This window comes from Macrotis lagotis, chromosome 4 (assembly GCF_037893015.1).
Source record: "Macrotis lagotis isolate mMagLag1 chromosome 4, bilby.v1.9.chrom.fasta, whole genome shotgun sequence".
NCBI classification, from domain to species: Eukaryota; Metazoa; Chordata; class Mammalia; order Peramelemorphia; family Peramelidae; genus Macrotis; species Macrotis lagotis.
Genome location: NC_133661.1, coordinates 134,550,265 through 134,575,340, shown reverse-complemented (window position 1 = coordinate 134,575,340; position 25,076 = coordinate 134,550,265). Strand labels below are relative to the sequence as shown.

At 35.1% G+C, this 25,076-nt stretch overlaps 1 long non-coding RNA gene across 2 annotated transcripts in view; it reads left to right on the top strand.

Moving 5' to 3' along the window:
- LOC141521526 (uncharacterized) overlaps positions 1-10,269 on the top strand; it is a 48,203-nt gene extending 37,934 nt beyond the window's left edge. The window contains exon 3 of one of the 2 annotated variants that reach the window (XR_012477961.1): positions 5,863-10,269. This is a non-coding gene — a long non-coding RNA (uncharacterized LOC141521526). The remainder of the gene's footprint in view (positions 1-5,862) is intronic. The other variant, XR_012477962.1, reaches the window with a different exon arrangement.
- The last annotated feature ends 14,807 nt before the right edge of the window (positions 10,270-25,076 follow it).

Below are 25,076 nucleotides of genomic sequence, written 5' to 3'. Positions count from 1 at the left end.
TGAATGAGAGAAGTTGCTGGAGGAGTCATCATATTTATATTAGTTGAACTTATTTACTGAGTAATATTTTTACCTTGATTAGGAATTTAAAACTAGAAATAGATGAAAAATCTGGGAGGGAACATAAAAGGTCCTTTTTTCAATTCTGAAAGTTTTAGGACACCATTTTAAATAAAAGAAAAAGAGTCTCATCATGCCTATAACATATTCAAAACAGTCAAACATGAAATAGTAAATTTTCTCTGTATATTATTGTATTGTTAGTTTACCCCAAACCCAGAAGAGCTAAGAAAACATTTCTGAGATCCTCAGTCTAGTTTGGTCTCTAGGAAGAACTCAATTTACCTAGTGCTTTAAGGTTTTCCAAATACTTTCCTGTCGAAACAAAGCCATGGTTTGAATTCCCTGAAATTGAGATTTTTCTCGCTTAAAACCTGAAATTCAAAAATATCTTCCTCATCTGATATTTATGGATTTAGAATTTTTCTATGCAAACAGAATTTCTAAGATTCATTTCTACATATTCATCTTCTCAGTAAAGCTCTTAATCAGCTGCTGCCTCAGGCTCTTGTTATATATCTTCTATTTTTTTTTTCTAAGTGGATTGATGGGGACAGAAAGAGGTCAAGTGATTCACTCAAGGTCACACAATGAAGTCAACAGCCCCACCAGGATTAGCCTTCCGGGTCCTGGGACTAGTTGCAATCCTGGGCCAACAAGATCATAAGGGCTGCCATGAAGGTATTTTCTTACAAGGACTCAGGGACATAAACAGCCGAAGGCTCGCACTTAGCTGAGTGTGAAGAGAAGCCAGATTTTTCCAATGATAAAGAAAAATAGGTTTTTGAAACTCTGATATTACTGAGCAAAGAGATGGAGGAAACATAAGATATCTCTGCCTATCAGAGATTAATATTTTTTCTTTTGCCCAAATTCATCTGAAGGAGAAGAGGAATGCTGAGGTTTAGTACATCACATGTCAATTGTCATAATGTAAATTAACAATGCATTACTTCTTTGACATATATTGCAAATATTTAAAGATAAGAAAAAACTTTTTTAAAATTAAAATCCTTTCACAGAGCTTATATTTCATTATATTTCATTTTACCTCACTTCACTCCCCTTCATTAAGCTCTAGAGGAAATATGGATGCCTATTTTACAAATGAGTGAATGAAACTCAGAGATTGTGCCAGGCTATGGCTGCTTTATTCTCCCTTTCTGATCCTTCCCATAAATTTTCATACATATAAGTCAAAGAATGCTTGGGACAGGGGTTGAGGAGATAGGATGGTGGGAAAGAAACTTTGTGCAGAAAAAACTCAACTTCTATTATAGAAACATGAACTCAGAGATCATTAGAGATAGAATGATCAGAGATACATTCCAAAGCTCTCATTTTACAGATGAGGAAGCTAAAGCATTTGAAGACTGTTCTCTGAAGTCTAGATTCAGTGCTGTCTCTATTAGAACACTGGAGCCAGTCAATTCTCTAATTTCTTCCTAGCAACAATAAATTCCAACTATCATGTGATCATACAAATTTGCAATCCCAGTAATCCCATTCTATCACCTGACATGCGAACTTCATAACCATATCACTATTTCCTGAACATCCTATTCAGTCAAGTTTCTACTTACCCAAGTGAACTTTTGATTGATTCATCCTTCTGCTAGTTTGCCCTTTGGAACCTCCACTCCATTGCCAAAAAAACCCCTTACTTTTCTTCCTTCCTTCTCTTTCTGTCTTCCCCCTCCCCCACCAACTTTTCTCTAACAAGTGCCCCCACCATCACCAACTCCTGGTTTAAACCAGTCATTGTGAATCATGCTCCTTCTACCTCTTAATTTGACTCACATATCCAGGAGAAGCAAGTATACTTTTTTACCAGTGGCTACTGAAAAGTAGTCTTCTATCACCATTTTCTCAAAATCTTTGCTCCTTTTAAAGTCCATGTAATAATTACTTTACAGTACCCTGTCCCCATCCTTGTTGCCATTTTCTACTGACCTACAGGTTCCTACAGACTCTCCTAGGTTTCTGAAGTTAGGTGATACAGTGAATCTTAAAGCATTGGGTCTGGAGTCAGGAAGACCCAACATTTATCAGCTATGTGACCCTAACCAAATCACTAAAGTTCCTTCATCTGTAAAATAGGTATAATAATAGTAATTATCCCAGATTTGTCATAAGGATCAAATGAGCCAATAATTGCAGTTACTTCCCAAGGTTCTGTTCTTAACACATATTACTTCTTTTTGGTATGTGCTTTAACTTGGTCATTTCATTGGCACCCTTGTCCTTGAAAATTAACTCCCCATAGATGATTTTCAGATCTCTGACTCTAGCTACTAGATTATTTTTTTGTAATTGTCTAGTTGTTTCAGTCAAAAGGTAATTGAGATTTCCTTGCAAAGAGACTGGAATATTTTGCCATTTCTTTCTCAAGTGCATTTTACAGATGAGGAACTTGAGGCAAACAAGGTTAAATGATTTGCCCAGGGTGGCATTGCTACTAAGTGTCTGAGGCTAGACTTGAACTCAATTTTCCCGATTCTAAGTCCATTAATCCTACCAATTGTACCACCTAGCTTCCCTAATAGATGTTCTAAGAACACCTAAAATCCAGTATGCTTTCAAATAAACTTTTTTAATTTTTCCCCAGAGATTTGCTCTTCCTTCTGCATTCGCTTTTTCCTCTAAGAGGTACAGCATTTATTCACGTGGTCTGCCATGTTTTTCCTGTCCTTATACAATTTTTATATGCAGTCACTAAGTAATCTTGGTCCTTCTGAATTAACTTTGCATCAATTCCCTCCATTTTATTCCTATTTCAACTATCCTAGTATAGGAAGTTATTTCCACTAGCCTACACTATTACAATAGATCATCAAAGGGCCCACAGTGTTCCCAGTACTAGTTTCCTGATTAAAATATAGAGTTTACCAACCCTAAATAAAGAAAATGAAAAGTCTACTGAAAATAAATTTAAAAGCTATAACATTTGTCAAAAGATACATTATCATATTATATAAGAGATCAAGAGCTTAGTTTTCTACTTAAGACAGAAGAGAGCCACATTCAAGAATTGAGTGACTCTATTTGAAAGAATATAGATGAACAGGATTTCCCTCATTCCCTTCTCAATTTAAACCAAATTTGAACTTTATGTGCAATCTCAAAAATGTTTCTGATGAAATGCCTTTGCATCACCTAATGCTTCCAAACATGCCTTCATGTAGGACTGTGAACTGCCAAAATGAAAGTACCATATAGAATAGAATAGAATAGAAAATATTCTAGTATTTTTGCCTTTCTGAACAAAGAACTACAGGAAGTCTTATAAGATGATTGAAGTATTCATGACTGAAGAAATGCAAATAAAAATTTGACTTTTGAAGGATTATCAGAACTGAACATGAAAACTCTACCATTTCTATTATTTCCACAAACATGCTGATTTAGGACCCTATTTCTTCAAAATGATTCATGTAAAGAATACTAGATATGAAGTCAGAGGAACTGGGTTCAAATCCTGATTCTGAATATTTATTGTCTGTGTTATCTTAAACAAGTCACTTGATCACTTTAGGCTTCAGTTTTTCTATCTCTATATCTATGTTTCTGTGATTTCTCCAGAAAGTATATGGGAAACAAATATACTTTGCTATTTAGTAAAACAAGTGCATCTAATTTAAATGTACTTTTTTTTTTGAAAAACAGAAAAGTTGATGAGAAACTAAATAATTATGAATTTTTAATGCCCAACAGATTTTTCACCATCTAGAACATATGATTTCTCATGAGTTGAAGTATTTGTATTTCATGTCCCCCTCTTTCCTCAAAGGTTTTATCTTTGATGAAGAAATCAAAGACAGTTATCCTAAAATAGGAAGAAAAATAATCTGCCAAAACCCATAGGGAAAACTTTCTTAATGGAACATGGTTTTATCTTGTCCTGTATCTAACATAGACTTTCCTTGGGAAAATACCAGCTAAAAGTTTCCCTTAACTGACAGCCTGGGAGTGAAACTGTTTGGACAAAAAAAAAAAAAGGAGAGGGAATTCTTGGATTGGTTGGCTTGAAGCAGACAGCTAATATAGATAATTCAGGGGGAAAAACACATTTGGGCTAAGGTCACACACAGCCATTTATTTGCTAAATTCAAGAATACGATGTCTGTACAGCTGTGTCCAGATGGGTTTTGATGAAATAAACCTGAGATTTCCTTCTCCTTTTTTTGACATAAAAGTACAGTGTTTGGGTAGTGGAATGGCATTAAGTATTTTTACTTCTGCTAGCATGACCTTGGTAAAAATCAAATACAAAATTTAAATCCCCACTTGCCTCTTTGCTATTTAGACTGAAATTGGAGAAATAAATTTATGATTTTGTATCCACCTGTGAAGGGATAGCTTATATGGGAAACTAAAATTCAATTAATTATTATGATGAACCAAAGTTTATTGATAATTAAGATTTTTAAGCTTGTGACTACATTTGCTGATTTGATGGACCATTTATAAATCAAGTACAACCCCAGAAATTATATGTAACTAGAAAATGGCTTTTCTGAATTGATGAAAAAGTGAAGGCATAAAATGTAACTTTTTCATTTTCAAAAGAACAGAGGCCTAGAGATGTCAGAGCCCAAACTAGAGCCAGTTTTCATGATTCTCGGTGCAGTGCTCTTTCCAAAGTACCATATTTCCTTTCACAGTACCTCCAAAAAAGATAACCTGTGCTTCAGTTTTGGCTCAGTGTTTCATAAATTTTAAAAAATTTAACTTTGAATCATACATACATGTATGAATCTCTTAACTCTCCCATAGTGTTGAGAACCACTAGTTTAGGTACTTTTTGAAGTATAGTGTAATTAATTTCAGTAATGGTTGAGTTCTTTTCCCCCCTGAGGCAAAGTTCAATTGGGTCAGCTCTTATGAGTAGATATGACAATATATTTCTTCACTGCATCATAGGTACATGCTCTACCAATGAATACCATGAATTCTCCATTTTTTAGGGTACAGTTTCATGAATCACTCTAAAAACAAATCTTTGACTGAGGATTGACCTTCTGACAATGAACCATAATGAAGACAGGCTAGGCTTTTCTGACAAACATACAGTATGTTCCCTTATTCTGTCAATATTGGATATTTTTTTCCAACTTGTAGGCTTAAAGCAATGTTAGCTTTGCCTGCATAGCCTTTGAGAATCCAGGGTCACCTCCACACCATTGATGAACATTAGAGTATGATTTTAGTGGAGGATAACTGATCATAGTTGGTATTTAACAAGCATATATAAACACCTGAGGCAGTATGTGTGGTATCAATATCCTAGCCATGTAGTTAGTTAACAGAATGACTTTTGCCAGTAGTATACAATCTATGTAATGGCAAAACACTCTGGCATCTCTGTCAAGAAAATCCCAAATGAGGTCAAGAAGAGTCAGACATGTCTGAAACATTTTAGTAACAACAATCTTAGGCAAGTCATTTCACTTAGCATCAGCCTCCCCATCTGTAAAATTAAGGAATTGCATTAGTCAGATTCTAAGGCCCTTTCCAACTCTAAATCTATGATCTTTACAAAATTAATATAATCAATTTGTATAGAATTTTGTATAGTTTATATATACAGAATTATTTGTAGGCTATAGCACTGAACTTGGAAATCAAGAAGACCTGGTTTCAGATTCCAACTCAGACACTAGATGAATGAATGCTGCAGGCATAATCTCTCTAAGACTTACTTTTCTCAACTGGAAGCTGGGTGGTTAACTGAGTGCAACTATATCTTTGGAAGCCTACTATCTCTATCCATAGACTAATCATTTAATCTCTCATTCTCAGTTCTCTTGCTTGCCCTAAAAAACAGAGTTCACATAAGAAAGTGCTCACTGGATGCTTAGAAGAAGTGATACAAGCACTCACTCTCAAGGTCTCTGAAGAACTTTGGAATTGATTGTATGACATGGGAGACACTGGCAAAGGACCACCCGGCATGCTGTGCCCACATCAAAGAAGACACTGCTCTATGAGTGAAGCATAATTATAGCAGCTCAAAAGAAATAGAGATGCACAAATTTAGAAGATAGACCCCAAATGTTCACTTGGACTATTTGTACCAGACCTGTAGGAGAGCTTTCCTGGCTCACATTGGTCTTATCAGCCATAGTCACTGTATCTGTATCTAACATAGTGATGTCATTTTGGTCCTCTTAGAGAATGAAGGACAACAATCAACCAACCAAAAATAGGCATAATAATAGCTCCTCCCTCACAAGGCTGGTGTGATGATCAAAAGATATAATGTATGTAAAGTCCTTTGTTCAACTTCATACACCATAAAAAGGTGAAATGGCATTAATTTAATTATTAGCTGTAATGTATGCAAATAGTATTTTGTACCTCTTGAACTTACTGAATATATGTGAACATTATCCTTACTTGATTCTAAGCTCCTTCAAGGAAGGACTTATTTATATTTGTACCTTCTTCAATTTATAGCAGCTATAATAGGTACCTCATAAATGTTTTTAATTGAATTAGCCAGGATAATGTCCTTAAAATTAATGTGTTGCTTTATGTAAGGTAAATATGACCCCTATAATGCAATATTTTTATGCTACGCTTTCATTTAGCAAACTTTTTTTTCAATACTAAATTGTAATTCAGCCCAAATGAAATTACAACAAATTCTGAATTAGTGGACTCCAAATAAATGAGGTATTAGTTATATATAATTTATGACATTATGTATAATAATTAGCATTTATGTAGGGCTTTAATTTCTGCAAAGTACTTAATATATATTATCTCATTTGATCTCAACAACAACCTTTTGAGGTATGCATTCTTTGTTTTCCTCATTTTTACAGATGAGGAAAATGAAGGTGAGAAGACTCAGATGGCTTACCCAGGGTCGCACAGCTAGTAATACTTCAGGCTTCAGGCAGGATTAGAATTATGGTCTTCCTGACTCCAAGTCTAATACTCTATCCACTAATATATAACCAATTCTAATAAATGGGTTTTTTCTTTGTTTTTTTTTTTGGTAAGGCAATGGGGTTCAGTGGCTTGCCCAAGGTCACACAGCTAAGTAATTATTAAGTGTCTGAATCTGGATTTGAACTCAGGTCCTCCTGACTCCAAGGCTGGTGTTCTACTCACTGCATCACCTAGGTGCTCCACTCCAGTAACTGTTTCAGATATCTTTGTGTGTATATTTGTTTTAAAAAAATCAAACTAGTAGGTTTAGCCCTTATTGCAATAATGCAACAGATTTCTCCAATTCCTCTTTTACAAACCACTATAAATTATTCCAAGTTATTTTAATATTACATGATACATCAGTCTTCAAAGATGGGGAAAACAGGCAATTAATTCAGTGGTTCAGAAGGAAAAAACACTTTTGCCTGAATGATCCAAATATTCCCAACAAAAAGGATTTTGCACCAGAATTATCTGGTTGATTACCTCAATTGTACAATTTCCTTAAATGTAAAAATTTATACTAGAAGATTTGGAGAATGAAGCCAGTGATTCTGATTCTAGACATTAAAAAAAAGCCAGTTGATACTTCATCTTGAATCCACTACACACAGAAGCAGACCTGGCATTGTAGATACTGTGATTAATGATGGAATTTATTTATAGGTAACAGGGACCAGGCAGATCAGGACCCAGTGCCTTAAGCAAAAACAATCTGCTCTTTCTAGAAACAACTTATAAGTTCCTTGGGGAGCCTACTTCCAAAAAAGCACATTGGTGGGCTTAATCTTCTACTTCAGAGCATGTACAGATATTCTGGGACTGTTTCCTATTACTTTATGATGACAAAAAAGCTTTCTAACTGGCAACAGAGCCAGCATTGGATATACATGAAAAAGACATGAACAGAATGGATCTCTCTTTTCTAAGGGGTCATTAAGGGAAGGAATTCTCTGGATAGGAAAAGAACTCAGTCTTTCTCTCTTCACCAAATTCTCTTTGTGACCTGTGAACACATGGCCCTGCTCTTTCCTCTGCCCCTGTTACCCTTTCTGGAGCTTCATAAAAAAGAATATTAGAGAAGGAATGACCTTGTGAACTTTGAAAGTTTGGAAGAGAATCAAGTAAGAAACTACTTGCTCAACCTAAACTAGTAGTGAACAGACCAGGCAGCCATGAAAGCAAAGGAATAAGTGACTATACCAAGTCCTGAGACTGGCTACCACTTTTAAGTTTGAGATCACTCTCCCAAGATCCAAAGTATAGGGGAGAGAATATGTCCTGGTTTAGGGGGCTATTTTTCTGTTTATTGCTAATCTTTTTAATAACTCTTTTAAAAATAATTGATGTTAGTTGATTCATATTTAGGAGTAATTAACTGGTAAATGAGTTGGGGGCAGTAAATACTGGTGATTGATGTGGGGGGGGACAGTAGAATTGGGACTTGGGCCAATAATTGAAAAACCCCCACTACTTCTCACGAGTACAACACTAAAGTGGAGGTATCGGCAACTGAACTCAGGGTCTCAATAGCTTAGAGGATTTAAATAGAGGATTTAAAAATGTTGAAGTATAGTATAATAATTAAGCTGAAGTCCATTTGGGAAAAAAAGAACACAAATCATTATCAGGAACTATAAGAGGCATGGACATTAACAGCTATATAGCAACATTAAGAGAAGCATCTGGGAATAATGAAGCAAGAGCTAGTCTTGAAGTCGGCATGACCTGGGTTCAAGGCATGCCTCTAACACATTCTAACTTTATGACCCTTGATAAATCCTTCATTCTCTAAATTGCTTAGGAGATGACCATCCTGATTGCTACAGAAAGCTTACTCTATTGCAACTGGAGTTCCCTATATTGATGAAATCACAGGTCCCACCCCTATCCTCAATTCCAAATCTTTCTATAGATCCAATATACAGTATGGAATATTACAAGGCAATTGATATTCTCTTTTTTATACTCATAAGAGACACCGAAAATGTCTAAAGTTCAGTTGGTACAGTTTTCTTATTTCCTTTCCAAAAAACATTTTCTTGTAAATGCCCAAGAACAGATGATCACAACACCCAAACAACAGGACAAAACCTAAATTAATAGTTAAGGCTCAACTTCTTTTCCATCAATTAATTTTTTCCAATTAAATGAGAGTTCTAGCAGCAATCCCAACTCTGAATGCCAATGATGCTTTCTCAAGCTTTCCTTAGCTAGTATGTGGATCACTGAAATTAATAAGAGGTATGCAAGAATGATTCAACTTAAATCAAACTTTTAAAAGAAATATTTAAAAATTAAAATCTTGAGATGTGGTATAGGTCTTTAGAACATGAGCACATGGTATAAAACTTGTCACTCAAGAAATCCCCTTTGATGATATCACTTGCCATACTAGGCATATTATGAATGTTTCTAGCTGTGAATCAAGTCTACCTGAAACAGGTACGTCCAATCATCACCCTCCCTATTGAATTTACTTGTGTGTTGGATCTGAAGACTGGCTCTAGAGGGATGGAAGGGGGGAAGGTTGTCAACTACACAGGGATTTACTGAATTCTCTAGGTATGATACCATCACCTCCCCACCCCCTCCACCTCCTCTCAGTATAGTTGAACTTTAAGAGGCCCAGGAGAAAGAAGAAATAAGACTTTAAATAATTTATTTGGAGAAACAGTCAGTGAAGAGGAACAAATAATGTTTCGCTAAAAGAACTGAGACCTTTGACACTCCCCTTTTCGCTCGGGTACCTGGAGCCCTAGCCGGATTGCATTAGTGAAATTTTCATTTGATGGCATTTTAATATTCTGCCTTGATGACTTTTTAGCAACATTTACTTTCAGAGGTCTCGAGTGTTCCCTCGGAGGAAATGAAACATGTCAAAGCCCATTACAAAAATCAAAATTTAAATACCTCGGCCACGTTAGGGCTTCCACACAATCCCATCAGCGCTTAAACTGCAGCGCACAACTACTCATTCCCTTGCTCAGTCAGTAATGAGTACATTTGATGAAGCATTCCGGGGTCAGGGAACATACGGGAGTGATCTAACTTAACCCATTGATTGCCTATACTCAAAGGACCAAGGTGGCATTTTATAAAAATAAAATGTTAGAATAATTTCCTCTAACACTTAAGAAAACTGACATTTTTTCCCCTTTTGGAATAATTATAGTGCTGAACTGAAATTATTTGTTAAGAGTTATCAATGGAGCTTTACCCATATTAATAATAAATATTGATATTTATATGAATTAATAAATATGTTACTATAATAAATATTACTAGCAGGAAGGTTCTGTCAACAAAAGGGTTAAACCTAAGTTTAACTATTCTTTGGGAAGATCTGTCCAAATATTCCCTAGGAAACAAATATTTTAGACTTTCCTTCACCTGCAGTCCATTCACAATTGTTTGCTTATTGCTACACCAGCTTAAAGAGCTCTTGCCTTCTGAGACTGAAAGAAAGTAAACACTTGCTTTGCTGGAGTAGAGGAAGACTCCCCCCCATCCTTTCCCCTCACCATCCAGAAACTTCAACATTCTTTTTTGCTTTACAATGTTCATCTTCAGCCAGATTGATTATCAGAGAAACCAAAGGCCCGTCTCCAGCTTGTGATCTGACTCTGCAGCATATTACATTCCAAGCAGCATCTTGAAGCTAGCCCCCTGAGTCCCCTGGACATTGATCTTGCATGCAAAGGCAATGCAAGCCACACATGTTGCTATTTGACATCAAAGTGGAAGCTGTAAAAATCCAATTCAGCCTGCAGATTGCTATTCTTTCATTTGGTAGCTCTTGCTCTCGCTCTCGCTCTCTCTCTCTATCTCTTTGCCCCTCTCTGTGTCCCCCCACCCCGTCTCTCTTTCTCTCTCTCTCTCTGTCTTTGTCTCTCTTTGTGTCTCTATTTGTCTATCTCTGTTTCTATGTCTGACTGATTTTTTCTCTATGTCTGTCTGTCTCTCTGATTTTCTGTTTCTCTTGTTCTCTCTCTCTGTTTCTATGTGTCTCTGTCTATCTTTCAGTCTATCTCTGTTTCTGTGTCTGTCTGACTGTGACTCTGTCTCTGTTTCTGTACTTATGTCTGTCTATCTGTCTGTCTCTCTCTCTCCCCTCCCCCATCTCTGTCTATGTCTCTGTGTCTCCCTGTCTTTGTCTCTCTCCCCCCCCCCCCCACATTCAAGTTGGGGAATTACCAGGTTCCATGTGTCTCCTAATAGATATTCTGAAATAAAAATAAGCTATAAGCAACAGGTTGGTATTTATATTTCAGCTTGTATTACTTAAGAATGAGAGGCCTATCCTCTACACTGTGCTTCTAAAAGGAAATCACTAAGCCTAGTTTGATATCCATTGAGAATTGAAGAGGTGGTTCAGGGGCAAGTTGGTAGAGCACAAGAATTGGATTTGAAGTAGAAGATCCTGGCTCTGATGCCTGCTACCTTTGCAGTCTTGGGCAAGTTTCTGTATATACTTCATCATTTCTTTACCTACTTTATACAGCAGGAAAGAACTGAATATGGTGTGGAAATGAGATCTAGTCACCTTTATAAGTATGAATGGAAATGAGGGAGCAGAGTTAAGGAAAGGGCAGACGAAATAAGGAAATTGTACCAAATAACCTCTAAAATCTAAATCTATGATTCCATGGTATGCAAACAGAGAAATATACTAGATGAACATGAAATGCTTTTTTCAAGCCCTTTTGCTTCTCTGATGCTTCCATTAGGGGCTAAAGAAATATAAGTCATTCTTTCTCTTAAAGATTTCCAAAAAGTCCACATTTTCCCCTTCTCTACTCTGGCAAAAATGCAAAAGCTTAGTGAGATTCTAAACATAATTAATCCACTCTTTGGAACTTCTGAATCAATTCCAACTGAATTTTGAGCAAAAAATGTTCGTGGAGAGGTCATGTTAAATCGATTCAAACTTAGGTTCCTCTTTCTAATTAAAATCCCCAGTCCAGCCATACTTGGCTTCTGGTTGACAAACCCTATCAGTTGAGGCTTAATTTTCTGCAGCTCATATTCCATTTAGGCTCACACTAGAGAAGTGAACTTTTCAATTTTTGCCCTTTAGACCCTTAGACAAAGACTGCTATTATTATGATTCCACTCACTGAAAACTAATACAAAGTTCAACTTAAATATTTCAACATGAAAAAAGGTGGGAAACTCTCCACTGATGGCTGAGGTTCCACCACTAACTTGAAATTCCTTCCAGCCTTTACTGTAGATGTCATATCTCCATTGAGTTATTAACCCTATTTCTGTCACTGCCATTATTCTATGGGCCTAGAAAAATACAGAGAGAAAGAATTGAATATAATGTGGAAATGAGGTATAGGCATCTTCACAAGTATGAATGAAATAAGGGAGGAGAATTAAAGGGCAGATACTTATACATACATACATACATACATATATATGTATATATATATATATATATATATATATACATACACTTTTTGGTTTTCAAATAATGCCACAATGATGTTATCCACAACAAAGCTTATTCTCCCAACTCAGTAGCAGGATGGAAGAGTTGAAGGATCACTGGACATGAGGATCTTATGACCTAAATTTTAGCCCCAGCTCCATTAATTGCTTGTTCAGTGCCTTTAAACAGGGCACTTAATAATGTAGTTTTAGATTCCTTAGATGTAAAATAGGAATAGCATATGTTCTCAAAATAAGTTTGCTACTTCAATGAATCTGTGACTTCATCAAAATGGATTCTATTTGGTACCACATGGATTATAAACCATGCCTTCTCCTTCTGTGTGACTATGTTCCATGTCCTCTTGATAAGTACATGTGATCCCATATCATAGTAGGTACAATATAAGCATTATATAGACATGATCTGTATTTATTCCTGGCAATATTAATGCTGCCTCCACACGATTTTAGTGGATTTGTGCTTCTTTCCTTGTCCTGCTAATAAAACCTATTTTCAAATTCCTGCTCTGGTGTAATTGTTAATAACATAAACTATTGTTAAATTCCTAACTAAAAGGTATAAAACTCCTAAGAGTTGAATTTCAGACATCATCCAGTAACACATAAGTCAACAACCTTCTTGATGCAACTGAAATCATACATTCCAGGAAGCTTAGATACATCCTTTAACTTCTTTTAGTTACAGATTTCTTTTATGCAAAATGACATATTTGCATTATTTGATTCAGGAGGTCTTCTCTAGCTATAAGCCATATCCCATTTAACCTATATGGCAGTGTTGTCTAATGGAAAGAACTGGGCTCTACTCATTTATATTTTATGATCCTGAAAAAAAGTCACTTTACGTATAAGGGACTCGGTTTTTTTTTTATCTATAGAATAGGTAGAGGAAGAGAGCTCATGGTCTATAAAAGGATCCTTGCAATTCTAAAATTCTTTGTTCTTATAACTTCTAGATTTCTATCCTAGATCCTGTTATATAATTGTTGTTACTGAGTTGTTTTACAGTTGTCTGTGACTCTTCTTTTGGTTTTCTTGGCAAAAAAACTGGAGTACTTTGCCATTTCCTTCTCTGGCTCATTTTTACAGGAAAGAAAATTGAAGCAGAGTTAAGTGATTTGCCCAGGGTCACACAACTAGTAACTGTCTGAATCTGGATTTGAACTCAGAAAGTTGAATCTTCCTAACTCCAGGCCCAGCCTTCTGTCCACCATGCTACCTAGCTGTCCAATTATATGATTAAAAACCACTAAACTCAATGATATATTTTATTTACATTTCTATTGATGATTGAAAGTTTCTTTGAAGTGAAGGAACACATTATTAAACATACTATAAAGTTATGTCCTCCATTTAAAAAAAGAAAGACAGATGGACATTTTGGAAATTTTCCAAAATGGTTTATAGCTATAGAGATTATAGAAGTTCTAATAAATAATAAAAGTCCAATACTTTCATAAAAGATATTAGCACGAACTTTAGAAAAGAATGAATATAAAAGGAAACCACTTATCATAAGAATAGTCTTTTCCTATGACCTGTGCAGTAACTTTGTTTGCCTATTTTCTAAAGTGTTTTCTCTCTTCCAGATCTATAAATACCTTTCATACTTATATTTCCCAAAGTGAGTTTTATCAAGTCAAACACTTCAAGATGACATATAAACAACAAAAACACATAATCTGAACCACATAACAATTATTCTTTGAAGGTGCTGTTGGAAAGTCAAAGGATGTATTTGAAACCAGGAGAGGGTTTGTTTGATTCTTCTTGATGAAAAGCAAAGACCCAGAAATTTTTTTTCTTTATTTTCTTGGAAAAAAAATAGATATTTGTAATATGCTGCCAGATGACCACACCTAACATTTCAGTTATGGCATTTTTAAGAATTAAAAGGGGAAATGTTGCAATTTACTTTGGTTTTTAGAATTTTTGAGGTGAGTGGGCCTCCCAGGAAAGCTGGATAGATGCCATCTCTATCCCTGCAACCAATCCTCTGAAGAAAATTCGTCATTAGTACAGGAGACCCTGTAAATTCAGAACACTCAGCCTGCAGCAGTTGAAAGCATGCTGGGAATATTTTCCCAACTGAGCCCACAGAAAAATGTGGCCAGATTATCCTGCTCTATGTCTCTCCATCTGACATGTCAATGAAATAAAGTCTCTCAGTGACAATATCACCATTCAGAAATGATATGGTTATAATTTGCTATGGATCTGTCAACCTGACCCAGGACCTGTGTATGGAGTCTCTGACCCACTTCTGTCTAATTTTGATGCCCATCCTGCCCCCCATATATATTATAAATCCACAGAGTGGTATGCTGCGCTGCTCTTCTGTAACATGAATTTATGCTAATAGCTGTCTGCATATGCTTATATCACATATCTATATTAAACTTAATAGTCTGTTACATTGCTTCTTAACCCTGTGTCCACACATGATTAACTTTTCTGATTTCTTTCAAAACCGTTATTAACACAGTGTAGCATTTCACTCAACATGTCACTAAGTTTCACTGCCTGGTATGGGAGTTTGGAGTAATTATACAGCTATGCAGCTTTCACAAGTAAAACTATACACACAAAGAATAGCAAACATATTAAAAATGAACCTTTTATTTTCATGTTTATTTGTACAACCTAAACTTTAGCCATGCTGGCAAAAAAAAAAACTACAAATGTTCTCAAAAGCAGGCTACCACTGAGTAGACCCCTAACTTTGTGTATATGAGTGAAGAAGGAAAATTTTAAGAAAAAAACCCACAAATTTTAAAAATTTACTAAGAAATAAAAAGACAGAGATAGTATGGAGAAAGAATAGTTTATTTTTTTTAACCTGATTGGTATTCTACTTCGATTAAAAAAAAATCAAGGTAACTATGAATTTGAAAGTAATTGGATGTGTTCCACCAACTCTGATAGTTGATGACAAGGGAATGAATCTCTAACATTCAGAACTTCAGTTTCTATTACTATAGGTTGGGAAAATGTAGGACGATATCCCAGCTGTTTAAAACTCCCTGGGAAAGAAAGCTTTGAAGTGGTTGTCAAGAGGTCATTCTCCTTTTGAACATACCCTCTTTATCCATACAAGTTGGCAGGAGCTCACACTGGAGCACAGCAAATCTTGAATTGGAAACAGGATGCCAATTTTACAGCACCGTGGTCCTCAAATAAGTCAGTAAATAACTTTTAAAGAGATAACAGCTTTGCAAGATTCCTTCTGCCTCATGCAGTCAGTGGGCCTTGTCTCAGACCTAAAGGACCCCTATCAAGGAAGCAGAGTTTTAAATATACTGGTTGGAGAATCTTTGGCCTGTGATCTGAAAAAGTCAATAATCAGGTTAATCTTTTCATAAGATTGGGACAGATAAAATGTCGCCATTTTGTGCCCAAAGGGAATTTTGTGAGTGCTTCTGAGTTACTATAGTATTTTGCTTTTTCTTATTCCTGGGATGTATAGATACTAGAATAAGAAAATTAAAGTGTTAATATTTGTATTTTCCAATTAATTATGCACTTTTTTTCATTGTGAGGGTATCATCTGTATAGGAAATTCCTGCCATGGACACACTCCCCACAGATGAGATCAGTAGAAATTTATTGATAATTTAGAGTCTTAGAGAGATATCTGGGGTGAATGAGAGTTTTGGTGACTTACATAACTAGTATGTATAAGAATTAGAATTTAAGCCCAGGTCTTCACATTTCTGAGGCTAGTCCTCTATCCATGTTGGTATAATATGTATCTGATACAAAGTGACCCAAAAGTCAAAGTTACTTAAAGCTACCTAAAGCTTTAAATAGCTTTAAAATGCACTAAGACTTTTTGGACCACCTTTTGTATATATATGAGTGTATACATATACATATACATACACATACATATATATATATATGCAGATAAATACATAATTTACCAAAAATAAGAAAATATATCAGTACTATTTTTAAATACTGCCCCATTGATTATAAAATGCATTTTTATCAATATAATAATGAAAACTTAGCCATCTTTCTCAGTATTCCTATGATCTTTTGTTCAACAAATCATTCAAAGGTCACATCAATCATCAAGTATATTCTGTAATAATTGTTCCTTAGTAAGGTGGTATAAATAATAAGTTGTGATTTTGAGTCAAGATGTTAAATTTCATCAGCCCTTCTCCATTCTCTGTAGCCTTTATCAGCTTGTCTAGTCAATCAAAAGTTAGAAAGCCACTTAGAATATTCTCCCATGATCACTTGAAGAGCTAACGTTAGGGATAGTCAACTTCTGTCCATCTTAAGATCTACACAGAATCCCTTCTTAGAGAGGCAGAAACCAGGGAAGAATTTCTAACTTGACTGTAACAGTGCTAAGAGTGAAGGGTGAGAAGGTGGAGGAAAGAGGTCATAAATCCATACAGGTACACACCCATAGAGGTATAAGTGGATACAGGATTGCATTATGCTGACCAATAGACTAGATTTACCTTTCAATAAAAAGTAAAAATAAAATGTTTGCTTTTATAATAATGCCTGCTCTCCTCATCCCCTCTTCTAATTTTCTTGGTTGATTTGTTCTCCTGTGATTCAAGACACTTGCATTTATTCCCTCAATGACAATGCTGATTCCTTTCAGTATAGTCAGGTTAGATCAGGTTCTTTTTTTATTCCACAGCAATAAAAAAACTACAAATCTGAGAAAACTTTAATGGATAGGGCTTTAGCAAAATCAGGGACAACATACTTCAAAATGTAAAATAGCTCACATTTAAGAAGGAAGGGAATAAATATTTATATAGCTCCTACTATTTGCCAGGCCATTTGTTAAGCACGATACAACTGTAATTTCAATGGATCTTCACAAAAACTCTGAGAGGTAAGTGTTGTATTATCCTCATTTTACAGTTGAGGAAACTGAGACTTTAAGATATACAACCTTCCAAGAGATTCACTGAAATACTATGATTCACATAGATACTTATCAAAATTAAAGAAAATTGGCGCATTTTGTTATGTAGTCTATGGAACTCTTCTTTTTAAGTTTTGATTCCAAATTCTCCTCTTCCCTCTAGTCACTCCTTATGCATTGAGAGGGCAAGTAAAATGATAACCATTATATGTGTGAAGTTAATACAAAACATTTCCCATATCATCCTTTTTTGAAAAAGTAAGAAAAATAAAGTAAAAAAATATGCTTCAATCTGCACTCTCATTAGTTCTCTCTCTGGAGATGGATAAAATCTTCATTGATTCTTTTGGACCTGTCTTGGATCATTGTATTGATCAGAGGAGCTAAATCTTTTGATCATCATGACAATACTACTGTTACTGTGGGAAATGTTTTCCTGGTTCTGTTCATTTCACTTTGTATCAGTTCTTATCAATCTTGCTAGATTTTTCTGAAACCATCTTTTTGCTGAAGAATCTTTTTTTAATTTATTAAGGCATTATATACAATAATTTAACTATTCCCCAAATGATGGTCATCTCCTCAATTTCCTTTTTTTGCCACCACAAAAAAGAGATGCTATAAATACTTAATATATGTGTATATATGTATATATATACACACATACATACATATAAAATTTTTCCTTTTCTTTATTCTCTTTGGGATACAGAACTAGTAGTGGTATTGCTCAGACAAAATGTATGCACAGTTTTATAGCCCTTTGTACATACTTCCTACTTGTTCTCTAGAATGATTAGACCAGTTCATAACTAGACCAACAGTATATTAAGTATATATATTTTCCCACATCCGATCCAGCAATTGTAATTTTATTTTTCTGTCATATCAGTCAACCTACATATAAGATGGTACTTCTGAGTTGTTTTAATTTGCATTTCTTTAATCATTAGTGATTTAGAGCATTTTTATATGACTACTGGTTTAGATTTCTTTTTCTGAAAATTATTCATATTTTTGATCATTTATCAGTTAGGAATGGCTCTTATTTTTAATAAATAAAAATAAAGCCAAAAGAATGAAAAATAAAAGCTGTAATTTATAATATAGAGAATATACTAAGAGGTTAAAGTGATTTTTGCAGGGCCACTCAACCAGTACTTGTCAGAGACAAGACTAGAATCTAGATCTTTTGTGACTGAGATCTTTCTGACAGTATCCATCCACTACAAGATAATGTCTCTCTTAATAAGCTGCTATTATACACATTTATTTCTTACAACTTACTTAAATATATTTTAATGATATTTTATTTTATTGGTGTATCACTACCTTTACCATGGTACACTGAAACCTCTCCACTGCTTAGAATGTTTTTTGGACAGAAAACTACAGAATAGAATCATATTGATATACACTCTGTCCCATGGGGTCATTCTATTGATGATTCTCCATATTTTATGGGACCTGCCCAGCTGATGCTCCACTTGCCTAATGGATATGAATCCAAAGTTACTTTCCTGTTATGATACTAGAAGATTTCACTGAAAAATCTGTGGGTTATGGTTTGGCAGTATTATATTTTATGTATGTTTTATATAAATTTGGTAAAAAAAATTTATTCTAGCTAAATTTTAAAAATTTAAATTTTTATTTTATGTAATGGAAGAATCACAAGACTGAGAAATAAAACATCAGTCTTATAGACCCCAATTTGCTTTTGAACTTGATTCTGAACTAGTGTGACTTTGAGCAACATACTTAACTTCTCTAGGCCTCAGTTTCCTCATCTGTAAAATGAGAAGGTGATGGCAAAGATTCTCTGAGTTCTGATATTCTAGAATTTATAGCTAACTGTATTCCATATTATTGGAAGTTTGGGAGGGCTAGGAAGGATGGACAGTTGCAATCTGTTTTTAGGCATTCAATGGGAAAGGTCAGAGATCTCATGATCACTAAATTTTCCCAACATGTTAAGATATTTAAAAAAATGCTTTCCTGGGTGCTAATTGTGACACAGAATACAAAACGAAAACTATTCCATGTGTATGGTATGATCTAATATGGTCTGTTTGTGTTTAAATAGTTTGAGGGTTTCTAATGGTACAACACAATGTATGATGACATAAATTAGCCAGTTGGGCACTACTTATTTCAGTATGCATTGCTATTTATATGACCTGAACATATGTAATACATATGCCAGATAAATAAGAGGAAAATATGTTTCTCATCAGAATGGAAATAACCCTAGTAACGAAAAAGTTTTCATTAGAATAAGAAGTGTTTTAGACTTTGGATCTGATGCAAAGAATCTGCAGTAGACATAATCCTTGAACCCCAGGACTTCCCATTGGAACTGATATATACCTATGTGACTTAAGTAGGTTTCAATCCCTATTTCTTTATCCCTGAGAAACCCATACATTACATGATTACACAGACAAGAAAATGCTCTGGACAGTTTTTTATTTAAAAAAAAAAACCTATCCTAGCAAAATCATAATAGTTTTATTTTGTTGTATTTACCAAGTTTTCGAATGACTACTTATTAATGTCAAATCGTCTATGTCCCCCTCCATTTAAAAGTTGGTGACTCAACTCTAGATAATACAAAATACATTCTCTAACCATTAGGTTGAGAATAAGAACCATAGCCCAATGTTAGACTCAATAAAATTCTACAGCTATTTGGATAATTCCTCCCACAGCCAATTATTTTATATATTTGGAAATATTTACAAGACAATTAATGTCAATTATTATATACCATCTGGAATGAATTTCTAACTCAAGGAAAACTTTATTGTACTTTAATTTTATCAGCCAAATTGCTGGATTAAAATTTCTAAGTAAGAAAAAAATATCTGGGAAGTCAATATTTTATTAAATATTAAATAATGCTTCACTGATAGAAGCCAAATGTACAGAATAGATACTACCACCAGAAAATGCTATCCATTATATATGAATATTATCCTATTAGAACATATTCTAGATTGTGAGCACTTATAAAATTGATAGATCCTTGAGAGAGATGCCATGCCATTTTTTTAATTTGTGTTTGCTTGGCCCTCACCACAGATTTTTTAATAGGAAGTAACTACTTCCTAAATATTTGTGAAGTTATTGGATCCAACTGTGTTTTTTGAGGCAGGATGAGGAACTGCATTGAGCTATCCATATTTGGTCATCCACTCTCCTTTGGGATCTACAACATTTGCTTCAAGTGGCCAGATGGAGCCCTTCAATAGAGTGTGAACCATTCAGGGCCTTTCATAGTAGACTCCAGTTAGAACACCCTTGGAAAGATGATTGATAATAATGCAAATGTCAAGTTGCCCCTAACTCAAGACTAATGGAATAAACATACAGTGATTTTATGACTGTGATACATATTTTTCACTCTTGTTGTTATTTGTGGGAACACTTATAGTCTATTTTCCAAGAAGGAGAAACAAAAGTCAGAGATTCTATGACCTTTACATTTTTTAAAATGGGAAGGTATTAAACAAGCTACATTCTTGACACAAATTACATGTCCGGTACTGTAAAATGAAAAATGGTTTGTACTTTGTGTAATGTCATTATATGGACCTAATATGATAAAAAAAAATTGTGGTTATCTAATGACACAAAACAACCTATAATGACCCAAATGGCATAAAATCAGACAGTTGGGCTCATTAGAAGAATCTTTTGAGGCACGCAGGTTTTAAGAATCAACTATGATGACTCCGAAAAACATTTGGGCAAAGTGTATGTAATTTTTCCAAAATAGGTATGTCCATGACAGACTAGGTAAACTTTTACAGCTCTATAGCTATCTAGCTATCTCCATGTGTGGTATATGTATATACTGTACTTCCATATGTATTTATACCCATACATATATTACATATAATGTATATACATACAAGTGCATCACTTCCATTTGATAACTAAAAGATATTTTGCAAAATGTATGACCAAAAATAGCAATGAAATAGTTTAACAAATTTTAATTTGTTCATATTTCTTTCCTTATAGGACCACAACGGAAGATGGTGTTCTTCCTATGAGATAAAGACTGAAAGACCTTCTCAGTTAACCAATTAATTTTGCATACCCAACATAGTTCTTGAACAATTTTTCTAACAAAATCATTCAGGCCTGTAAATGTTATTACAAATATTCAGAAGAAATAATTTCATTGGTGTTCATATCATTAAAAGTTTTATTTTTTTGACTGACCATTGGGACTCAGAAGCTAAGGTGTGGCCTTTTCTGATTACCCTAACTCTTGGTCATGAGAAATGAAGCAAAGAGACTAAATGGGTATTGCCTCAGTCAAATTTATCCCAGGGGAAGACTTAGCTTTAAAAAGTCAGTTTCCCATTGCATTCCAGGGTCATCTTCAGTCATCCTGATCCATATCTAGCCATTGGACCCAAATAGCTCAGAAGAGAAAATGAGAATAGTGACTTGTACAACATCCCCTCATTTAAATCCAACTCATTTGCATCTCATAGCATCACTTCCCTGATATCATGATCTTCAAGAATGGAGGGCAAATAACAACAATAATGGCTACTTAAATAATAACATCTTTCTTGGCAGATAAAAAAATGATGTATACTCAAACATTTTATTTCATGTTGACTGGTATAAAGTCACAATTGATTGGTATAAATAATATTTAACTAGAATGCTATTGGTTTTAGTTAACTAGAACCAAATCAAAAGGTAATTCAAGGGGTAAAGGCCTACATTTGAAAATCTATTCCCTTTGTTAGATATGTTATTTAAGTGATTTCTATGATACTGCACATTTATTACAAATAAAAGAGGAGATCTATTTTCATCTTGCTTTGATACAGATTTAACCATCAGAAGAAAAACGTTACCATTCAAACACGAAATAGGTAGGAGACAAAACTGGATTAGCTCTTTTATTGGCCATTCTCTGGGGTAAGAGGAGTATTGGTGATGAAACCAGATAGGTGCTAGGGGAGTCAAATACAGTGGAATGCTAGACTGCTCTAGGGAGCAGGTGAATTACATAGAAGAATAAAAAATGGGAAAGGAAATGAGACTTTTCACTAGTGGAAAAAAATGACTTGGCAACTCTGGGACGTGTTACAACAAGCACCTGAATAAAATAAATAGGAAGTGTTTTTCAGGCTGTGGGGGTTGAATGAATGCAATCAATCTTCCTTGTGCGAGAACTGAATCACTCCTACCCACAAGCTCCCTCTAGTGAATTAAAATCTCATGGCAACTCAAGCCATAAACAAGAGTCAGGCTTGAGCAATGGCTATTCAACGATGACATTATACCACAAATAATAAGAAAGCCCTGAGATGATGCCATATTTTGATTTGACAGCCCCATTCTCTAAGAGACCAAAACTCTACCTCAGTCTCACTTTCACTCTTGCTTTACATTAATCACTTTAAGTTTATGCCCATAATCACATTGTTTTCAGATAAAAAACATAGTATGAGTCAGTGTGTTTAAATGCTAAAGTATGAGCAATTCATCATATTCCAATTTTTCAGCATACATATTTTTAAATTAAAGATCCTCATTGGTCAAGATATTGTTCTAATTTAAAATAGTATGAATGGGGTAAATGAATTTATTAATTAGGCCTTGGTATAGAGAATGACTAGCTGGTTAGGCTCTTCTGACTCTAGTTGTCAAGTCTGTTAAAATTGCATTAAAGAACAGTCACAGTGAAATTCAGCTTGGACAAGAGGCTTTCTTGAGCTATGGGAATATTCAGATCTTGATATATGGAAGTATCAAAATCTAAATGTTCCATAACTCAATATAGACAATGAAATAAGAGGGTACTCTTTCCTAAGACAGGTAGCAGAAAATCTAATAGGCAGAGGACTCACAAGATATGGGGGGTGGTCTAAATTTGGAGGTTTTGTCTAAAGGACTGAAATCAAGAGAAGTTACAGCTTTAGCTAGGATATAGTCAGAAGATATATCCCACTAGGAAGTGATCAAGGAAGAATAGGGTAAAAGGCATTTGCTTGGTGAAACAAATAGAAAACAAATTAATCATCCTAAACAGATTTAAGTCAGGACCATTTGCAAATAATTATAATCAAATAAAATGTCTATCATTTCTTTCCTAGTTGGTCCCTTCCTTGGTATGGGAATCTCTAGACCTGAAAAGTTCTAATCAGACTTATTAAAACCATGATCATTGGTAAAGAAGGTTACTTCAACTTTTTCAACATCTAGCCTTTGGTCACATCCAATGTTTAGATTATATATAGGTCATATTTGAGGTCAGTGGGTTGAGGAAATGACTCCTACAAGCTTGAAGTGCATCAATTCTTTTAAGAGAGGGTTTAGGCTCCATTTTATTAGTCATAATCCCCCCATGATAAAGCCTTTTCCTGGGGCAGAGTAGAATGGATCTGGTGGACTTTGATCACTTAATGATTACTTAATGGGGACTAGCTCAGTTGGAATTGAGACAAAGCCAAAAAAAAAAATTTAAGACCCCATAGCCCAACAGTTAGTCTGACAGATTCCTTATTTCTTCTAATCCTGCTGCTGACTTGCTTTAGCAACTGCCTTAACCTTTCTGGGCCTCACCATCTCCATCTGCAGGGTAGAAATAATAGCATATGTTTTCTGTCTGCCTTATGAAGATGATGCAGTCATTCTGAAGGCAGATTTTTGTAGCCTTAAAGCTCTTTTAATGGAAAGGTATTTGTTCACTAGAAAAATAATAATGCCATAGGATCTGACAAATAAGAACTGGAAAATATCTTTGGAATCAGCTGATCTAAATCTTTATTCTACAGCTGAGTCCCACACACAAGTAAAGTGACTTGTCTGATGTCACACAGATAGTAACTAGCAGAGTTCGGATTGGAACTATCGTGTTTACTCACAGATAGTTAACAGAAAATGCATTTGAAAAGGCTTAAACATGGAGGAGAGTTGAACATTTCTCTAGTTTGATGCTATCTTACTGGATATTAAAGGAGTTTCAAGAAGGAGAATGGGGGTGGGGTTTGGGAGATGGGGAACAGAGACTGGAAAGAGAGTTCACTAGAAGACTTTGCAGCCAAAGGGTTGGCAAAGAGTGTTAGTCTCAATGGCAATGATCATTCGACATTTCTGTCAAAAGATTCCTTGACTTGCCCCCTACCTTCCCCTTCCCTTTCCCCTCCCTTCTCATCCTCTTCCCCTTTTCTATGTGAATAGTGAGAAAATGACTGGAGACAATGTGCCAGTTTACCACACTTTACACTGAGGCTCTTTTCTCTTTGCCTCTGACTTGTGAATGACTGAGAGTTGTTTTATTATAAAAAGTTTCTCAGAGAAAAGGACTTTTATTTTACCCAATAACACAAGAATGGGCAGCAGGCAAACAGTCACTGCCTTGTTTCCAACTGCCACTCAGGGTTGCAGACTTTGGAATTGTTAATGGGGTCTCTATTTTGCTGAGCTGGTCCCTCTTCTCCAGCTTGTCCCCCATTGGCTATGGATCTGTGAGGTTCAAACACTTCAGAGATAAGCCATTTGGTTCTGTTTAATTCCACCTTTAATTTGTCAGGCAAAATATCAGGGGCTTTTAGCATCAAAATGAGAAGCTTCTGAAAGCAGAATTCCCAGTGGGTTTGGAATGGGGGGTGGGGGGGGGGTGAAAATGTCCTGGCAATTTGTCCTTCTACATAATGAAGTGCTGGGATGTAAG